Below are 8,821 nucleotides of genomic sequence, written 5' to 3' on the forward strand. Positions count from 1 at the left end.
AGAAATCAGAGCTTAGTCTTATTGGTTACCTTTTGTGAGTAACTTCATTTTCCTGTGGTGCTTCCAGGATTCTTTCTTTGTCTTTGGTTTAGATGAGCTTGCTGATGATATGTCTTGTTGATTTTCTTTTGGGGTTTACTCTGTTTGGGGTTCATTGAACTTCCTGAATGAATATATTCTCATCTTTCATCATATCAGGGAAGTTCTATTCCAATAAATTTTGGACAATTTTCTCAGTGGTTTTATTTCTCTTTCCCTGTTCTGGAATTCCAATGACTTGTAAGTTATTCTTTTTGATAGAATCCCACATGAATCTTAGACTTTCTTCATTTTGTTTGGATCTTTTTTCTGATCCTTTTCCAAAGAATTATTCAGGTATTTGTCTTCAATCTCATTAATTCTGTCTTCCATTGATTCCATTCTACTCTTTTGCCCTTTCAATGTGTTGTCTATCTCTGAAATTTTAGTATTAATCATTTGGATTTGTATCTGTAGATTTTATATCATTTTTAATTTTTCATTTATTTTGTCATTTTGTTCTGTATTGTCTTTTGAAATTGTTCTAGGATTTTCTCTGTGTTTTCCTCAATTTTGTCAGTGTTTTTCTTGATGTGTCCCTCAATGCATTGAAGGTAACTAAGTGTAATTCTTATGAATTCCTTATCAGGGAATTGCAATGCTGCTTCTTCCTCAGGGATATGTTCTGGGTCTGTATTGTGCTCCCTTGTTTCTTCTGCTTTATCTTATTTCTTTGTGTGGACTGCGATGGTCTGTTGTTTCTGAGACACCATGACTTAGTTGTACTTACATTTAATTGATGATTGTATGTTGGATTAATTACCTCAAGATAGCTCCCTTTGGTTGTATCTGAGTAAGTAGGGTACTGTACTCTTCTATTCACTAGTTGGCAGCTCTTATGCACTTACCACATGTCCGCTGGTGAGTGTGATAGAGAATGAGAGTGACTGCACAGATCTCTGTTAACTGTTTGTAAGAGCAGTTAAGGGTGAGTCAGGCTCTTATTGGTGGTCATGTATCATTAGACAGTTGATGAAGAAAGAAGTAGTGACTCCCACTCAGTAAGTGGAGCTACAGGAGGTGCAGGTGTGGTTGCATCATACGGGCACTGTTGCTGTCTCCAACTCATTTAGACAAACATTACAAAAAAAAAAAAAAAAAAAAAAAATCAAGAGGACAAAAAATACACAGCATATAAACACACAGGAACAATCACCAAAAAGAGAAAAAAGAAGGAAGACAAAATGAAGAAAGGCAATAAATGAGAGAAAATATTTAAAGAAATACTTAAAAAAGCCAAAAGAAATATGCATAGAAAAGTGAGAAAGAAAGAAAGAGAGAGAGAGAAAGAGAAAGAGAGGAAGGAAGGAAGGGAGGGAGGGAGGAAGAAGGAAGGAAGGAAGGAAGGAAGGAAGAAAAGAAAGAGAGAAAAGCCTGCAATATCCAGGGATAGTAGAATAAGAGAAAACAGGTAAAGTAGGAGAATAATGAAGAAAAAAGTGGGAAAAAATGCAAAAAGAAAAACAGTGAATGGGGAGAACCACAAAGAAGAAAAGGATGAGAACCAGGAAAAGGGAAGTGAGGAAAAACTGAAAACTAGAACCTGAGAAGGGAAGAAGAAAGAATAGTAATAAAAAGGATAAAAAAGATAATAAAAATATTTAAACAGACAAAAAAAAAAAAACTGAAAAAAGGAAAATAAGTGTGGGCAGGGTGTGGCAGGGCACCCAGTCTCTGTCAGAGCACACAGACTGGGATGGAATTCCTGTCACCCCAGAAGGTGGGTGGGAATGAGGCACAGTCACACCTCCATTCCCCAAGAGGATGTAGGGTACAAGAGCAACAAATGGAATATTACTCTTTTCCAGTTGTTCATGTCAGGTATGTCCTTGAAGTCCCTGGGAAGTGGAGCCTATTCTTAGATCCCTGGAATCAGAGAGAATGCTGTCAACTTTAAATATTCAAAATGGTCAAACTGCTTGTAAAAATTCAAAATAGCTGAGCCCTTTGGACAGGCAAAAGTCCCCAGATCACCCCATCTCCCTCTTTGCTGCTTCCCCTGATATTCACCAGCCACCAGTGCAGTCCTCTGTGCAACCCCTGGCTAGCAGGGCTGATTTTTAGGGTAACTCATAGGTCCTAACACCACTTGGCAATATCCAAGCTGTCTGTGCCATCAGGATCACTAACAGCCCCCAGCTTCATGTCTCCTTTTTCCATGGTTTCATGCAGAGTCTTCTACTACTTCGAGTTTGGTCCTGTTTCGTATCCTTCCTTTCAAAGCTCAGGGCTCCAGGATTATCTTCTGGATCTGTGTTATTTGGTTCCCCTTTCTTTGTTGAAGATGGTCTATGTAATTTGTCTTCCTATTCTTCCATCTTAGTGGAACCAGGTCCTGTTTTCTTATCCGTTCTCCCACTGTCTGTCTCTTGACTGGTACATTTACTCCATTTACATTCAGTGTAATTGATGGTAGGTATGCATTTAATGTCATTCTTTTGTGTGTTTTTTGTGATGTTGATGAATTCTTTATTCTGAATATTTTTCTGTGCTGAGTTCATTTTGGATCAGATTTTGTTTTCCTTTTCTTAGTTATTGGTGATTTTGTGTTTTCCAACTCCTTATGGTTTTATTCTTTTATTTTTTTTTAAATTTATTAACATTCTTTGTGGTTACCCTGTTATTTATTTATTTATTTATTTATTTTATTGTGATTTGGGTGAAAGTTTACAGAGCAAATACACTTTCCATACAGCAGCTCACATACACATTGCATCATGACATTGACTACAATTTACCACAATGCAACAGCTCCCCTCCCAATTCCTTCTCATAGTTAACTCTTCCCTGCATCCTTCCCTCCCATGCACCCCTGCCCCCAAGCTTTCCCCCTTTGCATACATAGCCCTTCTATTGTCCCATGATTAATCTCTCCAAGGAGTGTATGACCTAATGTAAATGTTCAGCTCCTATGCTTGTTTTTTATTTGGCTGGAAGCCACAGGAGTGCATTCAGTTCCAGATCTGAAGGGAACCTAGAGGCCATAATCTCAGGGGTTCCACTAGGTTCTATCAGACCAGCAAATCTGGTCCTTTTTTTTTTTTTTTTTAATTATTTTTAATTTTCTTCCACATTGTTCTCCCACTTTATCCAGGATCTTCTACATAGATCCCCCTATGAGTGGTTAACAGTGGTAGTCAGGCACCGTGTAGTTCTTTTGGTCATACAGTCATATAGGCTGATAATCGTATGGTGTACCAGTCACTTGGACTAATGATTTCCATGAATCTTTGGTTTTCTTCATCCTTCTTTGCTGTGGATGAGGAGAGACCTGTCATTACAACTAGATGGCCACTTGCAAGCTTTTAAGATCCCAGTTGCTACTTGCCAAAGTAGGATGTGAACAATGTTTTGTGTAATATATTATGCCAATTGAGCTGGATGTCCCCTGCAACTATGGTCCAGAGCCCACAGGTCCAACTATTCACTCCCTCTGGGTAGCTGGCTGTGGCCAAGAAGTGACTACAAATTTGTCCTTTGTCAGCTCTATTATACCTGGGAATTTTTACAGAACATACCAATATACATGTAGAAACATTGTCTGTCAACCCTATACATGTTCTTGGGCATACTCCCCCCTGCATAGACATACATAATAGTTCAGCCTGTCCACACATCTATCCACTCATGTATCTATGTTTTCCTTCACTAACAAAGCAGTACTGTATGTGCAAAAGGGTTCATCTTTGTTGTCTGTACCTCCCATGCACTTTTCTATGTCTTTGTCTTCCTCAGTGCCACCATGTTGATCACTCACATTAGTTATATTGCCCTTCTCTTCACCCAAATCAACATTTATCTCTACCTATCTAACATTCTGAAATTGAACAAACATATGATCAAGATGTGTTAAATATCACAGGTGATTAGAATGCAAAAGGTGGAAACAAAGAGGAATCATTGGTAATTGGAAAATATGGCATTGGTGATTGAAATGATGCCAGAGATAACATGATAGAATATTGCAAGACCAACAACTTGTTCATTGCAAATACCATTTTTCAACAATGTGAACAGTGGCTATACGTGTGGGCTTCACCAGAAGGAGACCACGGGAATCAGATTGACTACATCTGTGTCAAGAGGTGATGGAAAAGCTCAATATCTTCAGCCAAAACAAGGCCAGGAACTAACAGTGGAACAGACCATCAACAGCTCATATGCACATTCAAGTTGAAGCTGAAGACAATTAAAGCAAGTCCACAAGATCCAAAATATGATCTTGATTATATCCCATCTGAATTTAGAGGCCATCTAAAGAATAGATTTGATGTATTTAACATCAATGACCAAAAACCAGAGGAATTGTGGGATGACATCAAGAACACCATCCATGAAGAAATTAAAAGGTCTTTGAAAAGACAGAAAAGGAAGAAAAGACCAAAATGGATCAGAAGACACTCTGAAACTTGCCCTTGAATGGAGAGTAGCTAACGCAAATGGAAGAACTAACAAAACGAAAGAGCTGAACAGATTTCAAAGAGCAGCTCTAGAAGACAAAGTCAATTATTATAATGAAATGTGCAAAGACCTGGAGTTAGAAAACCAAAAGGGAAGAACATGCTCGACATTTCTCAAGATTAAAGATCTGAGAAAAAAAAATGAAGCCTCAAGTTTCAATATTGGAAAATTTTGTGGGAAAAATTTTGAATGATGCAGGAAACATCGAAAGAAGATGGAAGGAACACATAGAGTCACTGTACCAAAAAGAATTCGTTGATATTCATTCATTTCAGGAGGTGGCATATGATCAAGAACCAATGGTATTGAAGGAAGAAGTCAAAGCTGCACTGAAGGAATTGGAAAAGAACAAGGATTGAAGAATTGACAGAATACCCATTGAAATGTTTCAACAAATGGATGATGCTGCACTTGAAGCACACACTTGTCTATGCCAAGTAATTTGAAAGAGAGCTACCTGGCCAACTGACTGGAAAAGACCCATATTTGTAAGTATTCTAAAGAAGGGTGATCCCAAACAATGTGGAAATTATTGAACAATATCATTAATATCCCATGTAAGTAAAATCTTGCTGAAGATAATTCAAAAATGATTGCAACAGTATATTGACAAAGAACTTCCAGAAATGCAAGCTGGATTCAGAAAAGAATGTGGAATGAGATGGATTTTGGCTGAAAACAAATAACAGAAAGATGTTTACTTGTGTTTTAGTGACTATGCAAAATCGTTAGATTGTGTGGATCATGACAAATAATTGATAACATTGAGGAGACTGGGCATTCCTGAACACTTAATTGTGCTCATGAGGAACTGTACATAGACCAGGAGGCTGTTGTTCAAACAGAACAACATGGTTTAAAATCAGGAAGGGAGTGCATCGAGGTGGTTTTATCTTTCTCCATACTTACTGAAACTGTATGTTGAGCAAATAATCTGAGAAGCTGGACTATGTGAAGAACGTGACATCAGGATTGTTGGAAGACTCATTAACAATCTGAGATATGCAAATGATACAATTTGCCTTGCTGAAAATGAAGATGACATGAAGCATTTACAGATGAACATCAAAGATTATAGTTTTCAGTATGGATTACACCTCATCGTAAAGAAAACAAAAGTCTTCACAATTGGAGCAATAAACAACATCATGATAAATGATGAAAAGAATGAAATTGTCAGGGATCTCATTTTACTTGGATCTACAATCAACACCCAAGGAAGCAGCAGTGAAAAAATCAGATGTCTTATTACACTGGAGAAATCTGCTGCAAAAGACCTCTTTAAAGTGTTAAGAAGCAAAGATATCACTTTGAAGACTAAGGTGCACCTAACCCAAGCCATAGTACTTTCAATTGCCTCATGTTGCTGTTGTTATTGTAAGATGCCATTGAGACACCTCCGACTAATAGCAACCCTAAGTACAACAGTAAAAGCACTCCCTAGTCCTGTGCCAGCCTCACAATCCTTGCTATAGCTGAACCCATCACTGTGTCTACTGTGTCAATTCATCTTGTTGAAGACCTTCCCCTTTTTCACTAACTCTCCACTTAACCAAATGATATCCTTCTCCAGGTAATTGTCCCTTCTAACAACATGAGCAAAGTATGTGAGACGAAGTCTGACCATTCTCACTGCCAAGGAGCATTCTAGCTGCACTTCTTTGAGGACAGATTTGTTAGTTCTTTTGGCAGTCCATGGTGCTTTCAGTATCCTTGGCCAGCACCACAACTCAAAAGCATCAATTCTTTTCTGTCTTCCTTATTCATTGTCCAGCTTTCACATGCATATGAGGCAACTGAAAATACTATGGCTTGGGTTAGATGCACCTCTGTCTTCAAAGAGACATCTCTGCTCTTCAACACTTTAAAGAGGTCCTTTGCAGCAGATTTATCCAGTGCAATATGCCATCTTATTTCTTGACTGCTACTTCCACTGGTATTAATTGTGGAGCCAAGTAATATGAAGACAACTTCAATCTTTTCTCCATTCATCATGATTCTGCTTATTGGTCCAATTGTGAGAGTTTTCATTTTCTTTATGTTGAGGTTTGATCCATACTGCAGACTATAGTCTTTAATTTTCATCAGTAAGTGTTTCAAGTCACCTTCACTTTTAGCAAGCAAGGTTGTGTCATCTGCATATCACAGGTTGTTAATGAGTCTTCCTCCAATCCTGATGTTGTGTTCTTCTTCATATAGGCCAGCTTCTCAGATTATTTGCTCAGCATACGGACTGAATAAGAATGGTGAAAGGATGCAACCCTGATGCACACCCTTCCTGATTTTAAACCAGGCAGTATTCCCTTGTTCTGTTCTAACAACAGCCTCCTGGTCTGTGTACAGGTTCCTCATGAGCACAATTAAGTGTTCTGGAAATCCCATTCTTCTCAATGTTATCTATAATTTTCTACTACCCACACAGTCAAATGCATTTGCATAGTCAATAAAATACAAGTAAACATCTTTCTGCTATTCTTTGCTTTCAGCCAAGATCTGAAATCAGCAGTGATGTCCTCATCCAACATCCTTTTCTGAATCCAGCTTGCATTTCTGGAACATCCCAGTCAATATTCTGCTGCAAAGGAGCTCTGGTAGCATAGTGCCTAAGGCACTTGACTGCTAACCAGAAGGCTGGTGGTTCAAATCCACCAGTCACTCCTCGGAAGGAAAGTTGGGCAATCTACTTCTGTAGTTATAATGCCTCAGAAACCCAAAGAGGGGTCTCTATGAGTCGGTCCAACTCAACAGCACAAAACAATAACAACAACAATACTACTGCAATTATTTACTCATTTTCCTCAGCAAAATTTTACCTGCATATTATATTAATATTTTTTGATAATTTCCACATTCTATTGGATCACTTTCTTAGGAAAGGATACAAATATGGATCTCTTCCCGTCAGTTGGCGAGGTGGTTGTCTTCCAAATTTTTTGGCATAGATGAGTAAGTTCCTCCAGTGTGATATCTATTTGTTGAAACATCTCTTTGGGAATTCTGTCAATTACTGGAATCTTGTTTGTCATCAATTCCTTCAGTGCAGCTTTGACTTCTTCCTTCAATATCATTAGTTCTTGAATATATCACACCTCCTGAAATAGATGAACTCTGACCAATTTTTTGTACAGTGAGTCTGTGTACATCTTGCATCTTCTTTTGATGTTTCTTGCATCATTCAATACTTTTTCCATAGAATCTTTCAATATTGCAACTCAAGCTTGCATTTTTTTCTTCAGTTCTTTCAGCTTCAAAAATGCCTAGCATATTCTTCCCTCTTGTTTTCTAACTCCATGTCTTTGCACTCTTCATTATAATAATTGACTTTGTCTTCTAAAGCTGTTCATTGAAATCTTCTATTCAGCTCTTTCATCTTGTCATTTCTTCTCTTTGCTTTAGCTACTCTCCATTAAAAAGCAAGTTTCAAAGTTTCTTCTAACATCCATTTTGGTCTTTTCCTCCTTTCTCTTCTTTTTAAAGACCTTTTGCTTTCCTCTTGTATGATGTTCTTCATGTCATCCTACAGTTCCTCTGGTTTTCAGTCATTGGTGTTTGCCAATTCAAAGTGGCCAATACCATTCCATTTCAGCTCACTAACACCTTGGATATCAATTTTTATGTGTTCTCTTTCATTTTCAACAACTTTCAGTTTTCCTAGATTCATACTTCAAACATTCCATGTTCCGATTATTAATGGATGTTTGCAGTGGCTTCTTCCGCTTTTTTGTTGTGCCATATCAGCAAATGGGAGTTCTGAAAGCTTTACTCCATCCACCTCATTAAGGTCAAATTGTCATTTTCCCCCCCTACATACATCTTCATGTTATTGTCTGATGTCCTTTCTATTTTATCTGAAAAGCTTCCTTTGTTGTTTTTGTTGTTACGTGCTGTTAAGTCCACTGAAACTCATAGTGACCCTATGCACAACAGAACAAAACACTGCCCAGTTCTGTACCAGTCTCACTGGCAATCCTTGCTGTACCTGAACCCATCATTCCAGCCACTATGGCAATCCATTTCATTGAGAGTCTTTTTTTGCTGACCCTCCACTTTACCAAGCATGATATCTTTCTGTAAGGAAACAACATGAGAAAATAGGTGAGTCACAGTCTGGCCATTCTTAAGTCAAAGGAGCATACTAGCTGCACTTATTCCAGAACAGATTTGTTCATTCTTCTGTCAGTCCATGATATTTTCAGTATTCTACATGAAGTACCTCTGTTACTCACCACAAACTCCCTCAGCTTTTATTTGTCTGGGCATACCCTAATTTTGTCCTCCTTGA

This window comes from Orycteropus afer, unplaced genomic scaffold (assembly GCF_000298275.1).
Source record: "Orycteropus afer afer isolate SDZICR_OR568_19922 unplaced genomic scaffold, OryAfe1.0 scaffold00058, whole genome shotgun sequence".
Classification (NCBI taxonomy): Eukaryota; Metazoa; Chordata; class Mammalia; order Tubulidentata; family Orycteropodidae; genus Orycteropus; species Orycteropus afer.